Source organism: Anas platyrhynchos, chromosome 3 (genome assembly GCF_047663525.1).
Source record: "Anas platyrhynchos isolate ZD024472 breed Pekin duck chromosome 3, IASCAAS_PekinDuck_T2T, whole genome shotgun sequence".
Lineage (NCBI taxonomy): Eukaryota > Metazoa > Chordata > Aves > Anseriformes > Anatidae > Anas > Anas platyrhynchos.
The window spans coordinates 119,941,591-119,964,763 of NC_092589.1; the positions used below are offsets into that span (position 1 = coordinate 119,941,591).

The following is a 23,173-nucleotide window of genomic DNA, read 5'->3' on the forward strand; positions in this document are numbered from 1 at the left end:
TAGTCTTGGAAGAACCTCCTGCTATTCGCTTGTTAATCACATGATGATGAAATGGCCTCAAGTTGCACCAGGGGACGTTTAGGTTGGATATTAGGGAAAATTTGTTCACTAAAGGGTTGCGAGGCATTGGAAGAGGATGCCCAGGAAAGTGGTTGGGCCACCATCCCTGGAGGCGTTCAAAAGGCATGTAGAGGTGGCGCTTAGGGACATGGTGTAGTGGTAGACTTCTCAGTGCTAGGTTAACAGATGGACGTGGTGGTCTTGGAGGTCTGTGCCAACCTAAATGATTCCATGGTCCTGTGAACTGGTTTCCAGGCTGACGAACATCAAAGCACACCACACAACCTGATTCAGGGGGGTTCCAAAGAACAGGCAGGAATCAAGGAAGTTCGTGGCCTGGTCAGGGCCTAGGCCTTTCTTTCCTGGGAGCCCGAGCCAGGCTGCTGTGGGCTAGGTCAAGGAGTTGAGTGCATCCATCGCAGCTAACCGTAGGTATTCTTGTTAGTGGTGGTTGGCAGTAATCTGTAATCAGGTAGAGAAGCTTAGGGAATAAAGCCTCGGTGTCCTCGTGTATCATGGACTCCTGTGAACCCCCAGCTGCAATTTCCATGCACCCAAGGGTGACACAGGAAAGGTGTTGGGTGGCAGTGCCTGCAGGGTGGTAGGGGACATCCCTTGGCACAGATGTCCCTCCAGACATCTTCCAGTGCTTGTTTTACCACCTCTACCAGGGTGCACCTCCCCAGTTTGGTGCCGCTCAGCCCCAGTTTGGACCTGTTTGCCCTTTGGAGGATGCAGGCCTGAGCAGCTCCAAGGGGCAGGAGAAGGACAGCAGCTCAGCTCTGTGCTGATGTCCCAGGATCCCAGGACAGGAACAGCGGGACAGACTGCCACAATGCCCAGGACATCCCGAATCAACAGACCCAGGAGGTCATACAGCAGCCAAGAAGAGGAAGCATTGAGTGAGCATCCTCTTGTGCATCCCTCTGGAGCCCATGGTGCTGCAGGAGGTTACCAGCGTGAAGGCAGGGGAGGCAAAGGAAGGGATGGGCAGCAGCTGGGGCACACCAGGAGATGTGCTGAAGAAATCCAGATTCTGAAGGAGCAGGGGCAACAGGACAGGGGACACGCAGAGAGTGTCATCTGCCTGGATGTCCAGAACAGCCCCAACAGGATCCCTCACCACAATGGCTTAGAAAGGTAAGGCTGGGATAAGAGAGAGGGTCCTAACATGGAAAAGCAGTTACTGAAAAGGGAGAAAGAACAAATGGTGAATTGTCACTGTGGAGCTAAGCCTCCGGGGAACACCCCCTGAATACTCAAGAGAAGATGGGAGCTGTGGTGGTGGCACTGACCGGTAGTAAGGGGCTGCAAAGGCTGTGGCAGGATGGAAGGAGACCGGCTGCTGAAAGGGCAGACTGCTCTGCAAAGTGATGCACACCCAAAAAGCAGGCTCAGCCTCACGCCTCCAGGGATGAATATGACGCCAGCTCCCCAGGCGAGACCTTGGGGTTGTAACAAGCAGGTCCACAATGGCAAAGATGTTCGAGCCAGGGAGCTGGGAAGAAACGTGTCTGCGGGGCAGGGGAAAATGTGCACGTGGCAAGGGTTTGCTGGGCCAGGAGCACGCTTGCTGGAAGCATCCTGCTTTGTGAAGCCTGGAGCAGACGGAGCTTTCTCCCACCTGAGTGTGGGAGCAGAAAGGAGCCACCAGCACAAGGAGCTCCTGCCCCTGCAGCACCCCCACTGCCAGCAGGAGCACTGATTCCCACTCTGGGCATTCACATCTTCAACACGTGCTGCCCCCAGTGAGATTTGGGATTAGGGGAGGTGAGGTTTGGGATTAGGGGAGGTGAGGTTTGGGATTAGGGGAGGTGAGATTTGGGGAGCCATGCCAGCAGGGACTACAGGAGTAAAAATACAAACGGGCGCAAAACCAGATGGCACATCATGAAACAAGCTTTGGTCCATGCAGGGGAGTAGCAGGACCTGGCCCCAGCCAGTGCTCCACTGCCCTATAAACTCGGGGTCCCCAGCCCCCTGCAAGCCCCAGCCCCCTACAAGCCCCAGCCCCGGCTCTTTGCAGAACAGAATGGGCAAATTGGGAGTGAGCCCCCATCACCCAGTAACTCCCCTGTCACCCACCACGCTGGCACCCTCAGGCTGCCCTGGCTGTGCCCCAGACCCCCGGGGGATCTGGGCACATGAGGGGCACATTTCGGACGGCTAGTGGACGGAGCGGGAGTGCAGGTAGTGTTTTCGTCCATCCCTACGTTGACAGGGAGGGGTACGGAGAGGTCAAGGAAAGCCCACCTGTTAAACACGTGGCTCCAGGGCTGGTGCCTACGCAGAAATCTTGGGTTTTTCGACCATGGGGCACTTTACTCAGCACCTGGTCTGATGGCCGTAGGCGGGTCCCTATCCTTTAGGGAAAAAAGGATCCTGGGCCAGGAGCTGGCAGGGCTCATTGAGAGGGCTTTAAACTAGGTAAGAAGGGGGATGGGGCCGAAGCAAGGACTGTTGGGGCTGTGCCAGGGGGAGCAATGGCAAGGCCGGAGGATAAGGTAAAGGCCCAGCTGAAGTGCATCTACACCAATGCACGCAGCATGGGTAACAAACAGGAGGAGCTGGAAGCCATCGTGCAGCGGGCAGGCTACGACTTGGCTGCCATCACGGAGACGTGGTGGGACCAGTCTCATGACTGGAGTGCTGCGATGCCTGGCTATAGGCTCTTCAGAAGGGACAGGCAGCACAGAAGGGGTGGCGGTGTGGCTCTCTATATTAGAGAGTCTTTCGATATTGTAGAACTCGAGGCTAGGAATGACAAGGTCGAGTCCCTTTGGGTTAGGATCGGCAGGGACAACAAGGCTAGCGTCCTGGTCGGGGTCTGCTATAGACCGCCGAACCAGGATGAGGAGACGGATGAGGAGTTCTACAGGCAGCTGACAGAAGTTGTGAAATCTTCAGCGCTTGTACTCGTGGGGGACTTCAACTTCCCTGACATATCCTGGAAGCACAACACAGCCCAGAGAAAGCAGTCTAGGAGGTTTCTGGAGAGCGTGGAAGATAGCTTCCTGACGCAGCTGATTAGTGAACCTACCAGGGGTGGTGCCCTGCTAGACCTTCTCTTCACAAACAGAGAAGGACTGGTGGAGGATATAACTGTCGGGAGCTGTCTTGGGCAGAGTGACCACGAAATGGTGGAGTTCACTATTCTTGGCGAGGCCAGGAAGGGAACCAGTAAAACCACTGTATTGGACTTTCGGAGGGCTGACTTTGGGCTGCTCAGGACACTAGTTGGTGGAGTCCCTTGGGAGGCGGTTCTGAAGGGCAGAGGGGTCCAGGAAGGCTGGGCACTCTTCAAGAGGCAAATCCTAATGTCACAGGAGCGGTCTGTTCCCATGCACCCAAAGATGAGCCAGCGGGGAAGAAGACCAGCCTGGCTCAACAGAGAACTGTGGCTTGAGCTTAGGAGAAAAAAGAGGGTTTATAATCTTTGGAAAAGTGGGCAGGCCACTAGAGAGGACTGTAAGGATGTAGCGAGGCTGTGCAGGGACAAAATTAATCCAGGCGGGCACTGATGACATTGACAACAGAAGCCTGAAGGCTATCAAAAGAGACTTTAGGGGGCTGGGACGGTTAGTGGACGGAGCAGGAGTGCAAGTAGTTTTTTCGTCCGTCCCTACGTTGACAGGAAGGGGTACGGAGAGGACAACGAAAGCCCACCTGTTAAACACGTGGCTCCGGGGCTGGTGCCTACGCAGAAATCTTGGGTTTTTCGACCATGGGGCAGTTTACTCGGCACCTGGTCTGGTGGCCGTAGACGGGTCCCTATCCTTTAGGGGAAAAAGGATCCTGGGCCAGGAGCTGGCGGGGCTCATTGATAGGGCTTTAAACTAGGTAAGAAGGGGGATGGGGCTGGAGCGAGGACTGTTGGGGCTGTACCAGGGGGAGCAGTGGCAAGGCCGGAGGATAAGGTAAAGGCCCAGCTGAAGTGCATCTACACCAATGCACGCAGCATGGGTAACAAACAGGAGGAGCTGGAAGCCATCGTGCAGCGGGCAGGCTACGACTTGGTTGCCATCACGGAAACGTGGTGGGACCAGTCTCATGACTGGAGTGCTGCGATGCCTGGCTATAGGCTCTTCAGAAGGGACAGGCAGCATGGAAGGGGTGGCGGTGTGGCTCTCTATATTAGAGAGTCTTTCGATGTTGTAGAACTCGAGGCTAGGAATGACAAGATCGAGTCCCTTTGGGTTAGGATCGGCAGGGACAACAAGGCTAGTGTCCTGGTCGGGGTCTGCTATAGACCGCCGAACCAGGATGAGGAGACGGATGAGGAGTTCTACAGGCAGCTGATAGAAGTTGCGAAATCGTCAGCGCTTGTACTCGTGGGGGACTTCAACTTCCCAGACATATCCTGGAAGCACAACACAGCCCAGAGGAAGCAGTCTAGGAGGTTTCTGGAGAGCGTGGAAGATAGCTTCCTGACGCAGCTGATTAGTGAACCTACCAGGGGTGGTGCCCTGCTAGACCTTCTCTTCACAAACAGAGAAGGACTGGTGGAGGATGTGATTGTCGGGAACAGTCTTGGGCAGAGTGACCACGAAATGGTGGAGTTCTCTATTCTTGGCGGGGCCAGGAAGGGAACCAGTAAAACCACTGTATTGGACTTTCGGAGGGCTGACTTTAGGCTGCTCAGGACACTGGTTGGTGGAGTCCCATGGGAGGCGGTTCTGAAGGGCAGAGGGGTTCAGGAAGGCTGGGTGCTATTCAAGAGGCAAATCCTAATGGCACAGGAGCGGTCTATCCCCATGTGCCCAAAGATGAGCCACCGGGGAAGACGACCAGCCTGGCTCAACAGAGAATTGTGGCTTGAGCTTAGGAGGAAAAAGAGGGTTTATAATCTTTGGAAAATTGGGCAGGCCACTAGGGAGGACTATAAGGATGTAGCGAGGCTGTGCAGGGACAAAATTAGGAAGGCCAAAGCTCATCTGGAGCTCAAGCTGGCTACTGCCGTTAAAGATAACAAAAAACGCTTTTATAAATACATCAACACAAAAAGGAGGACTAAGGAGAATCTCCATCCTTTACTGGATGCGGGGGGAAACTTAGTTACAAGAGATGAGGAAAAGGCGGAGGTGCTCAATGCCTTCTTTGCCTCAGTCTTTAGTGGTAAAACCGGTTGCTCTCTGGATACCCAGTACCCAGAACTGGTGGAAGGGGACGGGGAGCAGGATGTGGCCCTCACCATCCACGAAGAACTGGTTGGTGACCTGCTACGGCACTTGGATGTGCACAAGTCGATGGGGCCGGATGGGATCCACCCAAGAGTACTGAGAGAACTGGCAGAGGAGCTGGCCAAGCCCCTATCCATCATTTATCAGCAGTCCTGGCTATCGGGGGAGGTCCCAGCTGACTGGCGGCTAGCAAATGTGACGCCCATCTACAAGAAGGGCCGGAGGGCAGACCCGGGGAACTACAGGCCGGTCAGTTTGACCTCAGTACCAGGGAAGCTCATGGAGCAGATCCTCTTGGGAGTCATCATGCGGCACTTGAAGGGCAAGCAGGCGATCAGGCCCAGTCAGCATGGGTTTATGGAAGGCAGGTCCTGCTTGACGAACCTGATCTCCTTCTACGACAAAGTGACGCGCTGGGTGGACGAGGGAAAGGCTGTGGATGTGGTCTACCTTGACTTCAGCAAGGCTTTTGACACCGTTTCCCACAGCATTCTCCTCAAGAAACTGGCTGCTCTTGGCTTGGACTGGCGCACGCTTCGTTGGGTTAGAAACTGGCTGGATAGCCGGGCCCAGAGAGTTGTGGTAAATGGAGCCAAGTCCAGTTGGAGGCCAGTCACTAGTGGCGTCCCCCAGGGCTCGGTGCTGGGGCCGGTCCTCTTTAACATCTTCATCAATGATCTGGATGAGGGCATTGAGTGCACCCTCAGTAAGTTTGCAGATGACACCAAGCTAGGTGCGTGTGTCGATCTGCTTGAGGGTAGGAAGGCTCTGCAGGAGGATCTGGATAGGCTGCACCGATGGGCTGAGGTCAACTGTATGAAGTTTAACAAGGCCAAGTGCCGGGTCCTGCACCTGGGGCGCAATAACCCCAAGAAGAGCTACAGGCTGGGAGAGGAATGGCTGGAGAGCTGCCAGGCAGAGAAGGACCTGGGAGTGATGGTGGACAGTCGGCTGAATATGAGCCAGCAGTGTGCTCAGGTGGCCAAGAAGGCCAACGGCATCCTGGCTTGTATCAGAAACACTGTGACCAGCAGGGCTAGGGAGGTGATCGTCCCCCTGTACTCGGCTCTGGTGAGGCCGCACCTCGAGTACTGTGTTCAGTTCTGGGCCCCTCGCTACAAGAAGGACATCGAGGTGCTTGAGCGGGTCCAGAGAAGGGCGACGAAGCTGGTGAGGGGCCTGGAGAGCAAGTCCTATGAGGAGCGGCTGAAGGAGCTGGGCTTGTTCAGCCTAGAGAAAAGGAGGCTCAGGGGTGACCTTATCACTCTGTATAAGTATATTAAAGGCGGCTCTAGCGAGATGGGGGTTGGCCTGTTCTCCCATGTGCCTGGTGACAGGACGAGGGGGAATGGGCTAAAGTTGCGCCAGGGGAGTTTTAGGTTAGATGTTAGGAAGAATTTCTTTACTGAGAGGGTTGTTGGACATTGGAACAGGCTGCCCAGGGAGGTGGTTGAGTCACCATCCCTGGAAGTCTTCAAAAGACGTTTAGATGTAGAACTTAGGGATATGGTTTAGTGGGGACTGTTAGTGTTAGGTCAGAGGTTGGACTCGATGATCTTGAGGTCTCTTCCAACCTAGAGATTCTGTGTGTGATTCTGTGTGAAAATTAGGAAGGCCAAAGCTCATCTGGAGCTCAATCTGGCTACTGCTGTTAAAGATAACAAAAAACGCTTTTATAAATACATCAACACAAAAAGGAGGACTAGGGAGAATCTCCATCCTTTACTGGATGCGGGGGGAAACTTAGTTACAAGAGATGAGGAAAAGGCGGAGGTGCTCAATGCCTTCTTTGCCTCGGTCTTTAGCGGCAATACCGGTTGTTCTCTGGATACCCAGTACCCTGAGCTGGTGGAAGGGGACGGGGAGCAGGATGTGGCCCTCACCATCCACGAAGAACTGGTTGGTGACCTGCTACGGCACTTGGATGTGCACAAGTCGATGGGGCCGGATGGGATCCACCCAAGGGTACTGAGAGAACTGGCAGAGGAGCTGGCCAAGCCCCTATCCATCATTTATCAGCAGTCCTGGCTATCGGGGGAGGTCCCAGCTGACTGGCGGCTAGCAAACGTGACGCCCATCTACAAGAAGGGCCGAAGGGCTGACCCGGGGAACTACAGGCCGGTCAGTTTGACCTCAGTACCAGGGAAGCTCATGGAGCAGATCCTCTTGGGAGTCATCATGCGGCACTTGAAGGGCAAGCAGGCGATCAGGCCCAGTCAGCATGGGTTTATGGAAGGCAGATCCTGCTTGACGAACCTGATCTCCTTCTACGACAAAGTGACGCGCTGGGTGGACGAGGGAAAGGCTGTGGATGTGGTCTACCTTGACTTCAGCAAGGCTTTTGACACCGTCTCCCACAGCATTCTCCTCAAGAAACTGGCTGCTCTGGACTTGGACTGGCGCACGCTTCGTTGGGTTAGAAACTGGCTGGATAGCCGGGCCCAAAGAGTTGTGGTAAATGGAGCCAAGTCCAGTTGGAGGCCAGTCACTAGTGGCGTCCCCCAGGGCTTGGTGCTGGGGCCGGTCCTCTTTAACATCTTCATCAATGATCTGGATGACGGCATTGAGTGCACCCTCAGTAAGTTCGCAGATGACACCAAGTTAGGTGCGTGTGTCGATCTGCTCGAGGGTAGGAAGGCTCTGCAGGAGGATCTGGATAGGCTGCACCGATGGGCTGAGGTCAACTGCATGAAGTTCAACAAGGCCAAGTGCCGGGTCCTGCACCTGGGGCGCAATAACCCCAAGCAGAGCTACAGGCTGGGAGATGAGTGGTTGGAGAGCTGCGTGGCAGAGAAGGACCTGGGAGTGATGGTGGACAGTCGGCTGAATATGAGCCAGCAGTGTGCTCAGGTGGCCAAGAAGGCCAACGGCATCCTGGCTTGTATCAGAAACACTGTGACCAGCAGGGCTAGGGAGGTGATCGTCCCCCTGTACTCGGCTCTGGTGAGGCCGCACCTCGAGTACTGTGTTCAGTTTTGGGCCCCTCGCTACAAGAAGGACATCGAGGTGCTTGAGCGGGTCCAGAGAAGGGCGACGAAGCTGGTGAGGGGCCTGGAGAACAAGTCCTATGAGGGGCGGCTGAAGGAGCTGGGCTTGTTCAGCCTGGAGAAGAGGAGGCTCAGGGGCGACCTTATCGCTCTCTACAGATACATTAAAGGAGGCTGTAGTGAGGTGGGGGTTGGCCTATTCTCCCACGTGCCTGGTGACAGGACGAGGGGAAATGGGCTAAAGTTGCACCAGGGGAGTTTTAGGTTAAATGTTAGGAAGAACTTCTTTACCAAAAGGGTTGTTAGGCACTGGAACGGGCTGCCCAGGGAGGTGGTGGAGTCCCCATCCCTGGAAGTCTTTAAAAGACGTTTAGATGTAGAGCTTAGGGATATGGTTTAGTGGGGACTGTTAGTGTTAGGTTAGAGGTTGGACTCGATGATCTTGAGGTCTCTTCCAACCTAGAGATTCTGTGATTCTGTGATTCTGTGGGTACCAGGACCCCATATGCAGTCAGGCTGCCGTGCGTGGGTACAACAGGCTCCCAGCAAGGAGTGGGGACCCTTCTACCTCGTGCCCACAGCCAAGGCTGCCTCTCCTCGTTGTCTGGGAGGCAGCAGATCCCTCAAGCACAGCCACTCCGGTGGTTTCACAGCTCCAGCCACGTTTATTGAGGCCCTCAGCCCTGCCCTGCTGCTCTGCACACCCTGCCAGCCCCGGGGTCGGAGGCAGAGGGTGCCCCGGCACGTCCTTCGTGGGCTCCCCCATTGATGCGCTGCTCCTGGGCACAGCCAAGGAAGGTGTCACACCTCCGTGTCCCCTCTCTGTATCCCTCACACCCTGGGCTTGCAGCAGGATCTGGTGGCTGGGGACAATCACTGCTGCGTTATTTCCACAGGGCTCCCCACACCCCACAGGGCGCTTTGGCACCTTGTGGGACCCGGTGTCACCCGGCAGCAGGTGGCTCACGGGGCGAGGGGCGAGGGCAGGCTCCTTCTCCTCGCGCAGCCCTGCCTCTCCAGCCAGGTTTGGGTTTTTCTGGGGGACACGGTGGCCTCGGGACTCCTTCCAGCACCGCTTCCATGTCGTGTGCTTAATTCCAGCCGCCGCTTTGTCATCCCATGGCATCGCCTCCCTGCTCGCAAGCTCCTGTCCGCGTCACTCTGAGGACAGAGGTGACCGCAGTCCATCTGGAGGCACCCCCGGCGTCCTCGCGGCCGGTGCCCCCCGTGGATGCGCTAAGGGGGATGCTCACCCCCGGCGATGCTCAGCAGCTCTTCCAGATCCTGCTGCAGCCGCAGCCCCAGCAGCTCCCGCAGCAGCTCCCGGTGCCGGCTGCGGGGGGTGACCCCCATGCGCCGCAGGGTCCCCTCAGTCATTCGCAGCAGGGCCCGGCCGCTGACCCCGTGCTCGGCCGCCAGCTGCACCAGGTCCCCGTCCCCGCACCGTGCACCCAGCCAGGCGCACACCTCCGGCACCGACCACTGTGCTGGGGGCCCCTCCGAGACCTGCACCGGGAAGAGAGGGGTGAGCTGGGGTGTCCTCTCGCCACCCCAGCCCGTCCCTCCAGCCCCGTGGGGGATACGGGGTCAGGCTGGCTGCTCCATGCCCAAATTCCACCCCTCCCCAAAATGGGACCCTTCTGCCATCCCCGTGCCCATGCTGGTGCCGGTGCTCACATCCCCGTGGGGTCTCCAGTTCACCCCCGGGGACACTCCCCCAGCCCCCAGCCCCTGCCCTCACTCACCTCGGCCAGCGAACATCCCTCCGACAGAGCCTCGGCACCATCCTGCGCCTCGGCACCATCCTGCACCTCGGTGTCCATGTGGGGGTCCGGCAGGGCGTGGGGGCAGCTGGGGCTCCCTACAGAGGGGGCTGCAAAAGCTGGGGTGAGCACAGCCCCCTGCACCCCTATTCCACACCATCCCCTGGGGTGTGGTGGCTGCCCTCCCCCAGTGCAGACCCCTCCTGCCCACCCAATTCCCGTCCCCCCAGTTGGAACTGGGACAAGGCCCCAGCACCCATCCTGCCGCGTGGGCGCACGGAGCCGGGCACACCCGGGAACGAGACCAGCCCCAGCTCCCCACCACCTCCGCAAGCCCCAGGGGGCTCCGGCGTGCCCTGGCACCCCCAAGCCAGCCCAGACCCCTTCCCCAGCCCAACGTCCTCCTCCCCACCACCCTGCAGCTCACAGCTCCGCCCTGGGTCGAGCAGGAACCCACTGCACGGGAAGCAGGAGAGCAAAAGGAACCTTTGCCCGGGCGCTCCCTCTGCAGGCACCCCAACAGCACCCAGGGCTGCCAGGGGTGCGGCGGCTGCTCTGAGAGCTCCAATCGTGCTCCCCCTTCCTCTTTGCCCTACCCCAGCCCTGGCTTCACCCTCCCCACACAGCTCCAGGGGTTGGCGAGACCCTAGCCAGAGCCAGACACGAGGTTTTCCAGGGGTTGGAGGAGGGCAGAGCGGGGCAGCATCCTTACCACAACCAGGTGCAGGAGCTCTGCAAAGGCTCCCCCCTCTCCCGTCCCCGTTAGGTGCAGAAGGGGCCCGTCGCAGCCCGTCCCACGGGGTAAAAGCACCCACGCAGATCGACGCGGGGCGCACCGCAGCAGCCTCACCTCCAGCGCGAGCGCCAGAACAGGGCGAGCCCCGAGGATGAGTCACATCCCGAAGGGCTGCAGCCCTGCCCCTACCTGCAACAGTCCCTGCTGCCCGTGCCCCCCTTCCACGCAGCCCCGGGGGTGTCCTGGGGCCAGCTCAGTGCCCACGCAGGCAGCGCCAGGCTGGGTAGCAAAGCGAGCACCCAGACATCGCTGTCGGGTGGTGATAGGTATCTTTAAAGGCTGCTGAACCCAACACATCCCGCAAAGTAGGAGTGCACCAAGCTATTAAGCAACTTCCAGGGGTGGGGAGAAAAAAAAAAGGAAAAAAAAAATAAGTCTTGTGCATCCAGGTAGACGCAGAGCTGGCAGGACTTTGACAGAGCCCTGGGAACATGCTCCCACGTGTGTGGGAACGCCGGGGAGTGCAGTGGTACCGCTTCACACCGTCCTACCCCAATGGGCTGGGAGGCACGGAAAGGAGGGTGGGGATCAGTGCCTGGTCTCCATAGCACCCCTCCCAATCCCCAGACCCCAAAGGGACCTCTGCCCCGTGAAGCTCTTGGTGACGTGGATGCCCCCAGCTATCCAAATGTGGGCAGAGGGATGGATTTTCAGCCACTCCGGCTGCCCAGAACGGTCCGACCGCAGCAGAGCCTCCCTCTGCTGGGACACCAGGTCCACGAAGCACACGAGGTGTTTATAGAAAACCAAAGTGCTGCCCCTGCTCCTCAGCTTCCCTCCCACCCACAGGCAGCTCAGCACAGAGCAGCAGCATTGCACAAGATTTCCAGCCAGCACCAAGCAGGCAGCACCCGCTGTCCCACCCAGCTCTTATCGCAGCTTTGCCTCCACAATTGCAGGCAGCAGGTGGCTTGCAGAGGCAAGGTTCCTTCCGTACAAGGGAGCCGAAGATTTTTGCAGGGTGTTTTGGAAGATTTCTGTAGTGCCTGGAATAGCCCAAGCCACCCTCATTGTAATAAAAACATGAAAAGGTGAAGGAGGAAAAAAACTCAGAACATTAACCAAAAGGGCAGGAACAACAATCTCATTGTTATAAATGGCTCAGGATTCAAATTAGGATTAAATAAAAAAATAGGATTTATTAAAAGAATATAAAGGAATAGAGGTAAGCAAACAGCGCTGGGTGCACCGGGAGTCTCCGCTCCACCAGGACGCACGCCAGTTACATCAAGCAGCTGATTTTTATGCACCTAGACTAATACATATTCATTACTACTTCTAAAAAAAATAGATTATTATAATTAGCTTCCGGGGTCCAGTTCCTCCTACTGGAGCATGCGCATCAGTCTCCTCTGGGAGTCTCTAGGGGTCTTTCATGCTGAAGGCTCGTAGTCTTCCTCTCACCCTTTGTACTTACTTGGCACTATTCCGAGTTTATGGAACACTCTCTGTACACTCTCCGCAGGTCTTGTCTCCCAACCGTCCTTCAGCTTCTTTTTCCTTCCTCTTAATCTCTTGGCCCCCCGTGGCCAGATACCAAGGATCCACATAGTATCCCATAACAGTCACTAGTTGTTATCAGTTGTTCTGAAACTCCCAGACATCAAACACAAACAGCTTTCTTATTTGACGCTTCACGAGTAATTAAAACATTCTTCCCCAGCCATTCACAGACACATCTATAGCAGTGTTAAGTTAATCTCGAAGAAGACAGGAAAAAAGGCTATAACTGTTAGAACTAGAAGTCAGGAATAACAAAAGCAAACAGGTTCATAAATTTAAGGAGTGTTTTCTGAAGACTTGATAAATTGACTGGAATGAGGGGGAGACTGGGGCACACTGCATCTGTGGTTCAAGAACTAAATTGCCAGTGCAGGGCCCAGGCAGACAGGATTCAAACAGAATTATTCTTTATGGACACGAATTTATGGACACGAATTGGAATTGTTAAAACATTCCTCACATCATGTTCCCAAAATCCTGGGAGAACAACGAATCTGCAGAACCGATGTTTGTCACCAGCTTGTTTCTGCCCAAGTGTTTTTAAAATTCAGAAACAGGGACAGGATAACACTAAAAATGTGGAATTAATGTGCCACAGTGAAGCAAGGGAGAGGGGGACAAAAAAACACCAGCCAAACTTTCTTTTCTCTCCTGGTTTATTGTGGCAAACATCAGCGAGACTCAATTCTGAGGCAATTTGCTCTTTCCATGCTGTTCAGACATCGTGCAATCTTCCCCCTTTGAACCAGGTCAGCCACTTGAGTTTAAACCTGCTTCTGAAGTTGTTACTCCCTACAACGGCACGTTACCCCACATCTCAGCCTGCCGACATTCAGCACTTTGTGGATCTCCTCGCCTCTGAGCTTCATTCTTTGTACAGCACTTGGGAATCCTTCTTTTTTTTTCTTTTCCAGGGAAAAAGAAAATAATAAATCTTGCTTCCTGAAGAATTACAGTAGAAATCAGACTGGTTACAAGGACCTCGGAGACACTAAGAGCCACATTAACTTTTATTTTCCTCCACCTGGAATACGTCTTAGAGTGCGTTTATTAGCTGAAAATTACCAGCAGTGTAGCTAAAAGGTATTTACAAAGGCCACCAAAAATCCTTCCCAAGAAGGATTGTTTGTATCTTTTTATTAGTGCATTGAAATGGCATTGCCAGGCACAGAATACTCGTTGATGAATTCTCGTTCAGCAGTCCCTTGTCCCATTACTGAGGGTAGAGCTCCACTAGCATCGCGTGCCCCTAGAAATGGAGAGAAAAAGAGAACAGGCACAGAAAGGACCGGGTATTACAGGCAGCAGTCAACAGGAGATGCCCACCTCCCGCCCATACTAAAATAAAGGTGAGGTGGGAGCCCAGAGCTGACTCACGATCAGATTTGCTCTGGCAGCTCCGTGCCAGCACAGGGCAGCTCCAGGTGCCGAGGCAGACCAGCACACTACGCTGCTTCCAAGGCAGCCCCTAAAGCACTCAGCGAGGGGTGAGCCAGGGCCAGGCCCTCGGGTTACCCACAGAACTACCCCCAGGCAGCACAACGCTCAACCAGGGCTCCCATCCATCCCCAGCCTGATGGAAATCAGGAACATTCCATCTCCCACCCATTTTTCCTGTAGTGTGGGTAGTTAGGGTCTGGCGGCCGGAAGATGTTGTGCTCTACTGTCCCCTCCCTTGATGGACAGTAGCACGTGGTCTGTGGCGTAAGCAAGCGGAAGTGACGTTGTGGGCCTCGGCTATATAACACCGTGTAACTCGGCAATAAACGCCATTTGCCATCCACCACATTGGTGTCCGTGAGCCGATGGACCGAGCGGACTGGGGTTGGTTGCCGTGCCGTTCCTGAACCAGGTCGCCACTGCCCCTGAAGGCAACAAGTGGTGCCGAAACCCAGGAAAACTCCTGGAAGAGTGCTCAATTGGTTGTAATCACACTCCACACTAAAAAGGGACTGGAGAAAACCATTACTCTCTTCCCATATGTCATGTCAGGAGTCCCTCCCCTGTTGGGAAGGGACGCTTTAGCCCTATTAAAAGCCAGGGTGACAAATTTACCATAAGGGCCACTGCCGCATACCCACTTCCACCAATTAGACTGATGTGGAAATCGTCCGACCCAGTGTGGGTCGAGCAATGACCCCTGTCGAGGCCTCGAATGGGTGCTCTTCTCGAGCTAGTCGACCGTGAACTACAACGAGGTCATATAGAGCCTTCTACTAGCCCATGGAACACTCCAGTTTTTGTAATACCCAAGCGAACCAGTGAAGGATTTCGCCTCCTCCATGACCTGCGTGAAGTAAACAAGATAATTCAACCAATGGGTCCTGTTCAAACGTTGTTGCCTATGAACTCTATGGTACCGGAAGGGCAACCTTGTGCCGTCCTTGATATTAAGGACTGTTTTTTCTCGATACCTCTACATGAAGAAGACAAGGAGTGGTTTGCTTTCTCTGTCATGTTTCCAAACAGCCAACGCCCCAACATATGCTTCCAGTGGAAAGTGCTGCCTCAAGGAATGATCATCTCGCCTACTATCTGCCAGATCACGGTGGATCGGGCGCTGGCGCCAGTTCGGCGCAGTGACCCGACCGCGACTATCATCCAATACATGGACGATATCCTGATTGCTGCACCGTCAGGAAGTCAAGTGGACCAGCTAGTGTCAATAGTCCCAGAAACTCTAAAAACAAACGGGTTTGAAATCGCGAGCGCGAAAATTAGAAAAGGACCATGTGTAAGTTTTTTGGGAGTGAGGATCACAAGTTCTTACATAACCCCCCCCTTCCCCCCCAGATAAAAATCCTTTGGGACATCAAAACGCTCCATGATATGCAACAATTAGTGGGATCCTTACAATGGCTCTGCAATATTGTCCTGATTCCTCCCGAAACCATGGCTCCCCTGTACGATCTTTTAAAAGGAAAAAAACCATGGGAGCAAAAGACTCTGACAACAGAAGCAATGAACTCTCTCGATTTTATCGAGCAAAAAGTATCATCAAGCACGCTCGCCAGGTGGAACCCGAATGAACCACTTGATCTGTATGTATACTTCACGGAAAGGGGGGGAGTAGGGGCACTAGCCCAGGGCCCCCCTCAAAAAGTTCAACCAATACAGTGGATAGTCCTAGGAAAACTGTCACGCGCATTCTCTCCAGGAGTCGAGTGCCTTGGTAACCTCATCATGAAAGGCCGAAAACTCGCCCTAAGACACCTAGGTATCGAACCCGCCACGATATATCTACCCTTTTGTAAACAGCTGCTACCGCAATCAGTAGTGATGTCAGAATCTCTAGCCATAGCCCTTGCCGGATTTCGCAGAGAAGTTCAATACGCTATTAAGCCCCCTTGGGCTCAAATGCTGAAAATTGTCAACATCGACCTCCAACGGAAGATCATGGACCGGCCCCAATGGGGACCAACGGTCTTCACAGATGCATCCTCAGCAACCTCAACCGTGGCAGCGGTATGGCAATCGGGAGGAGAATGACACAGCACTAAAATGAACGATCGTGCGCTTTCAGTCCAGCAATTAGAAGCGACGGCCGTAGTACTAGCCTGTGGACTGTTCCCAATGGAACACCTCAACATAGTGACCGATTCAATGTTTGTAGCCAAACTTTGCTTCGCCATGTCGGGGCCCGGCGTGTCAACATCCACGGTCACTCTAATGCTAGAAGAAGCACTTTTCTCCCGAAAAGGCACCATATAGGTCACCCACGTCAACAGCCACAACCCAATCAAAGGGTTTTACCAAATCAGTAACGACAAAGCAGACGCCGCTGCAAAAGGATTATCGACACTAAAAGATGCCCGCCAGCTACATGAGTCCCTCCACACTGGAGCTAAAGCGCTAGATAAGAGATGTGGGATTTCGACCACTGACGCAAAACACATAGTAGCTACGTGTCCCCACTGTCAAAAAGCACCACTATGGTCCCGTGGAGTCAACCCCAGAGGTCTCAAAGCCTCTGAGGTGTGGCAGACAGATTTTACGCTCTGTCAGTCGCTGAGACCTCGAGTGTGGCTAGCGGTAACCGTAGACACATATAGCGGGGTGATCGTAGCCACACAACACCTTAAGGCCGACTCAGCCCACCCCTGACCCCACTCTTTACAGAGTCCCAAGCTCCTGCACTGGCCACAGTTTATTGGTTGCATGGCGGGGAGATATTTTTTGCTTTCCTGGAAGTCAGGCTATTATCTTTCAGGCAGTGCCTGAAAGTGAAACTTGGCAGTTGCTGGCTGTGCTGGAGCAGCCACATCCCCAGGCACTCAGAATCACAGAATCACAGAATTTCTAGGTTGGGAGAGACCTCAAGATCATCGAGTCCAACCTCTGACCTAATGCTAACAGTCCCCACTAAACCATATCCCTAAGCTCTACATCTAAATGTCTTTTCACAGAATCACAGAATCACAGAATTTCTAGGTTGGAAGAGACCTCAAGATCAAGTCCAACCTCTGACCTAACGCTAACAGTCCCCACTAAACCATATCCCTAAGCTCTACATCTAAATGTCTTTTGAAGTCTTCCAGGGATGGTGACTCCACCACTTCCCTGGGCAGCCTGTTCCAATGCCTCACAACTCTTTCAGTAAAGAAGTTCTTCCTAACATCTAACCTAAAACTCCCCTGGCGCAACTTAAGCCCATTCCCCCTCGTCCTGTCAGCAGGCACGTGGGAGAACAAACCAACCCCCACCTCGCTACAGCCTCCCTTGAGGTACCTATAGAGAGCGATAAGGTCGTCCCTGAGCCTCCTCTTCTCCAGGCTGAACAAGCCCAGCTCCCTCAGCCGCTCCTCGTAGGACTTGTTCTCCAGGCCCCTCACCAGCTTCGTCGCCCTTCTCTGCACCCGCTCAATCACCTCGATGTCCTTCTTGCAGCGAGGGGCCCAAAACTGAACACAGTACTCGAGGTGCGGCCTCACCAGAGCCGAGTACAGGGGGGTGATCACCTCCCTAGTCCTGCTGGCCACACTGTTTCTGATACAAGCCAGGATGCCGTTGGCCTTCTTGGCCACCTGAGCACACTGCTGGCTCATATTCAGCCGACTGTCCACCATCACTCCCAGGTCCTTCTCTGCCTGGCAGCTCTCCAACCACTCATCTCCCAGCCTGTAGCTCTGCTTGGAGTTATTGTGCCCCAGGTGCAGGACCCGGCACTTGGCCTTGTTGAACTTCATGCAGTTGACCTCAGCCCATCGGTGCAGCCTAACCAGATCCTCCTGCAGAGCTTTCCTACCCTCAAGCAGATCGACACACATACCTAACTTGGTGTCATCTGCGAACTTACTGAGGGTGCACTCGATGCCCTCGTCCAGATCATTGATGAAGATATTAAAGAGGATCGGCCCCAGCACCGAGCCCTGGGGGACGCCACTAGTGACTGGCCTCCAACTGGACTTGACTCCATTCACCACGACTCTGGGCCCGGCAATCCAGCCAGTTTCTAACCCAACGAAGCGTGCGCCAGTCCAAGCCAAGAGCAGCCAGAAAGTCAAGAGCAGCCAGACCTTTTAAAGACCTCCAGGGATGGATGATTCCCCATAATGCGCAGCTGTTTACCAGCGAGAGGCAGTTGTGTGCACGGGTCGGCTTCTCTCAGCTCGAGCTTCTCTCCAGCTCCACTGCGCCTATTTCCAGCGACTTTCTGTACAAGCATCTCTGAGCAGTTTGCTGAGTCTGGCCCAACCCATCTTCATGAGGCAATCAATGTGCCTGCTCCCGTCCTGGTCTCCATTCTGCCAGCCTGTTCCCTCTCACTTCTTTTTCCTGCTTCTTTATTGATGACGTAACTTCATCATGTTGCCTTTCTTTTTTTTTTTTTTCTTTTTTTTTCTTTTTCTTCCTCTTTCTTGAGGGCAGGCTCCCCTCTTACAACCTTCTCTCCACAGCAGTTCTTTTCAAAACAACTTTTCATTGGTCAAACAACTTTGAATGTAACAACAACAGCAAAAACCCAGAAACTTGCATGACTAAATGGCTGGAGGACAAGAGACCAGCTGGAGAACAAGAAACCGGAGACTGCATGGAGTCTCCTGAATCACCCTTCTTTGTTCCCTCTAAACTCTTTTATATTCCTGATGGCCTTGTCCTTTTGAGTCTAATGTAATCTCAACCATGGGGCTTTCCAACCCCCATGGCCACATTCCCAAATCTCCCCCTTCTTTATTAATATCAACCATTTTCTCGACACGAATTACCACTCCGTATATAACAAGGCCTCTCTGTGTGATTGCGTGATTGTGCTGTGTGAGTGAGACGCAGCGTCGCTGCAAAGCGAGTGCAGCGTTCCGATCCGCGGTTCCGTATTCTCTGCGAGGGGAGAGGGCGGAGATGAACAAAGTGTGTGACAGACTGAAAAGAAGGGCTGTTTTATTCAAGTTTTGATTGGTGGTGCCTAATATATGGGCCTGGCGGTGTATCTTGTGATCCTATTTTTTTGCTCTTAAATGCTTTGAGTGTGACAAGAAAAAAGGCAGGAGCATTATCTAAGTAACTAACAGTTGAGAAGTGTTGGTGTATTTGCTGTAGTATTTGGTCAGTTTCCCAAGTACTGGGGGGAGGGAAGGGGCTGACTGATTATCAAAGCAGAACTGAGAGAGTCATTTCTTTGGTGGTTCGGGCTTGAGCCCTGGGAATTTGGTACGAAGGGGGAGAGCAAATTTATTTAGGCGTCAATACCTTTTAAACCCCTATATTGACGGATACACAGGAGTGATTCCTTGTTTTGTATGGCTTTACTAATGTAGAAATAGAAATGTTGTTTTTGCAGAGCTACATTGTTTAGAAGGAAGGAATGTGGTACTGAGATATGCTTACAGTGATAAGAAAGCTTAAGCAGGTGACCTTGTAAAATGCAGACAACCAGACTCCTTAGGACAATGAGGTGAAAATCACGGTGTTAAGTCAAGTCAGATAAGTGAAGAAACATTACCACTTCAAACAGTAAAAATGGCAAAAGGAAATTGAAATTTAACAAGCCGGCTACTGAAGGCCATGCATTGTTTGTGAAGCATCAGATAGATTGTGAACCTGGATTACCCACTCAGTGGGGAAACAGGGGAGGGTCCTGTCATCAAAAAGTATATAAACTGTGTTTTGGAACTAGTAGATGCGCTCTCTCCTGCTTGTGGGGTGCCCACCATTGCAATCGCAAATAAATTACTACTTCACTGAGATCCTCACCTGAGCCAAAGTTATTGGCTACGGCGTGTTTCTCACACTAGCAAAGTGCATGAGAAAAACTGGCATTCAGCTTGAAATTCGGTCCTGTTAAAATGTAAATTTTTGTGGAAAAGGTGGTAATGTTTGTCTAAAAGACAGAAGGTTGAGTGCGTCAGCTCTTTTCCTGAAGTTCCATGGATTTATGGTTGAAACAGGGCTCATTAACAATATGAAATAGTAAAGTTTGTATGTGGGAAGAAGAGTTGAATATGAGCCAGCAGTGTGCCCTGGCAGCCAGGAGGGCCAACTGTACCCTGGGGTGCATCAAGCATGACATCTCTAGTTGGTCGAGGGAAGTGATTGTCCTGCTCTACTCTGCACTGGTGTGGCCTCACCTCGAGTACTGTGTGCAGTTCTGGGCACCACAGTGCAAGAAGGACATTAAACTGTCGGAGAGTGTCCAGAGGAGGGCAACGGAGACGGTGAAGAGCCTAGAGGGGAATATGTATGAGGAGCAGCTGAGGGCACTTGGCCTGTTCAGCCTTGCAAGAGGAGGCTGAGGGGGGACCTCATCGTAGAACAGCTTCCTCACTAGGGGGAGTGGAGGAGCAGGCGCCAATCTGTTCTCCTTAATCACCAGTGATAACACCTGTGGGAATTTTGTCAAGCTGAGGAACTTGGGCTAAATTTAGGCTAAACATCAGGAAGAGGTTTCTTACTGAGAGGGTGGTCGCACACTGGAACAGGCTCCCCAGGGAAGTTGTCACTGCACCAAGCCTGTCGGAATTTAAGAAGCATTTGGACTGTGCGCTTAGTCACATAGTCTAAAATTTTGGGTAGATCTCTGTGGTGCCAGGAGTTGGACTCGATGATCCTTACCTTTACGGGTCCCTTCCAACTCAGGATATTCTATGATTCTCTGATTCTGTGCATAATCCCAAAGTCAGGGCAGCGCACAATTGGTGGCCCTGGCCTCACAGAGCACTTGGCAATCCTTGACAGGCTACTGCGATAACGCACAGCCACGTGCCTAGGGCATGCTGTGCTGATGGCAGTATTTTTTCAATCCAGATGACTTGCAGCCTGATATGATATGTACTATCAAAGGTTAGAGTTCTGCCCTGCTACTTTCATAACAATCCCTGTTTCACATTGGACCAACCTAACTGTTTAGTTCTAACACATACCCATCTATTGGGATTTATTTCTTTTTCATCATTCTCTGTAAATAAATTAATTGAGAATGTTATTCTTTTTTTCACTCGTCTTCAACTGCAATCCTAATTTGACTATTCAATCTCCCCCTAATTAATTTGTTCCTGCTTCAGGTACATGTAACAATTGCCAGGTGACCCTTTTAGTCTCCCAGTTTAATTCAGTAGACTCAAAAAGTGACACCAACATTCCAGACCTGTCTACCCCTGTTACTCTTAAGCTATTACTAGTCAAATTAAGACCTGGTATCTTATAAGCTAAGGATGATTTGGCTGCCCCAAATTCTATCTGTTAAGAATACAGACTCCTTATTAGGCGCCACCTCCAAATTTATCAGGGGGTCTTGGTGGAACGACTCTTCAGAGAACCTCTGACTGCCCTATTCTGAGTTTTTGATATTCTGCTTTATACTGGCCTCCAACTAAACCAGGCCGTGGCCTTGCAGCCAGTTTTTGATCCACCTCATGCTGCCCATCCAGCCCAAACGCCGTCTGCTTGTCTATGAGGATCTGAGGGGAGCCAGGGTCAAAGTGCTGTCTGATAAAGTGTTTGCATTTCTTATGCAGTGTGTAATACTCCAGATACACACAATAGGTCGTGATATTGGTTTTTACAGCATTGCAGAAATCTGAGTGCCAAGTTGGTTTTCCACAAAGCTGGCCCGACTCTGGACTTTCCCTGTTGATTTTTATAAAATACTACACAGTAGAATTTTAAACTTATAAACTCCATTTACCCAGGGAGTTTGTTGAGTCTACTTCTGTGGTGGTTTTACTTGGGTGGGCGGCCGAGCTCCACCACAGCCACTCTCTCACTCCCCCTCCTCAAAGGGGAGCAGGGAGAAAATACGATGAAAAGGGCTCAAAGGTTGAGATAAGGACAAGGATATCACAGAGTAATTATTGTGACGGGCAAAACAGACTCGGCATAGGGAGATAGTAAGATTTATTGCTAATTACTAACAAGCTAGAGAAGTGAGAAACAAAGGAGAGAACCCAAAAACACCTTCCCCCCATCCACCCTCTTCCACCTCTTTCCCCCAAGCAGCGCAGGGGAATGGAGGAATGGGAGTTGTGGTCAGTCTATGGCACTATAGTCCCCTCCACGGCCTGCAGCGTGGAACCCTGCTCCACCGTGGTGCTCCATGGGCTGCAAGGGGACAGCCTGCTTCACCATGGTCCTCACCACAGGCCGCAGGGGACTTCTGCTCCAGCGCCTGGAGCACCTCTCCCTCTCCTGCTTCACTGACCTTGGCGTGCTCAGGGGAAGGGTCTTCACCTGGGCTAGGGTCATCCCAAGCTGTGGGTGTGTTTTTGAGCATTACAATGACATTACAATGAGCAAAGCATACCTTCACACAATACCATTCCTCTCCTTTGGCCAACTCGGCCTTATTCCCCTTGGCATGTCAATTACCATATCCATACTTCCTTGTATTTCATAACATATAAAGTCACACAGTAATAAAAAAAAGGGGGGGGAATAAAATAGGAAATAAAAAAGGAAAAATAAGAAAGGGAGAAGAGGGGAAGGAGAGGGGGGCTCTCATTATGAACACTTCTGTCCTCTCAAACAATCACTATATGCATTGAGGCCCTGCATCCTGGGATTTAGCTGAACGTCATTCATTGATGGGAAGTGGACAGGAATTTCTTTTTTCTCTCCCCGTGCTTCCGTGCAGCCTTCACTTGTGTTTATTTTTTCTGCTCGTTTTGTTTTTTCCTTCTTTTCTTTTTCCTCTTCCTTTCCCCATTAATTAAATTAGATTAAATTAAATTAGGTTAAATTAGACTAAATTAGATTAAATTAAATTCACTATCTCAGTCCATGAGTTTTAGGGGTTTTGTTTTCTTTTAAACATACTTTCTTCTCCACATCTTCTTCAAAGGAGGGGGAGTGAGAGCACATTGTGGTGGAGTTCAGATGCCCAGCAAAGTAAAACCACCATACCCCCCCGGCTGGGGCTTGGGATGCAGATGCCCCAGCAGCCTGGCTCAGCCCCAGCACAACCAGCAGCTGCCAAATTTCACTTTCAGGTGCCGTATCATCTAATGGCCTGACTTCCAAGAAAGAAGAAAGCCTCTCCCTGCTATGTAAACAGGAAGCTTCAACCAGTGCAGAGGCTTGGGGCTCTGTAAGGGGTGGGGTAAGAGCTGGACTTTGGCAGTGCAAGAGCTGGGCTGAGGCGGTGCAGCAGCTGGGCTGAGAGGCTGCCGGAGCTGGGCTGAGGCGGTGCAGAAGCTGCAGAGCACCACGGAGGGCAGGTAGGTCCCCGCTGACTTGCGCTGGGCAGGGCAGGGGCCACACAGGGAGCCCCCTTTTCCCCCTGGGCCTCTGGTGCCTAACCACCCTCTCGGTGAAGAACCTTTTCCTGATATCCAGCCTGACCCTCCCCTGTCCCAGCTCCATGCTGTTCCCTCGGGTCCTATTGCTGGTCACCAGACAGCAGCACCTGCCCCTCCGCTCCACTCTTGAGGAAGTTGGAGGTCACCATGAGGT

The 23,173-nt window shown here is 52.9% G+C and overlaps 1 protein-coding gene and 1 long non-coding RNA gene across 2 annotated transcripts in view; both read right to left on the reverse strand.

Moving 5' to 3' along the window:
- The window catches only part of LOC110354783 (interferon-induced very large GTPase 1-like), a 170,171-nt gene that overhangs the window by 68,890 nt on the left and 78,108 nt on the right, over positions 1–23,173 (reverse strand). The gene's annotated exons all lie outside the window — the stretch shown is intronic.
- The window catches only part of LOC140002298 (uncharacterized), an 80,491-nt gene continuing 66,190 nt past the window's right edge, over positions 8,873–23,173 (reverse strand). Inside the window, exon 2 of the long non-coding RNA XR_011808650.1 lies at positions 8,873–9,388. This is a non-coding gene — a long non-coding RNA (uncharacterized lncRNA). The remainder of the gene's footprint in view (positions 9,389–23,173) is intronic.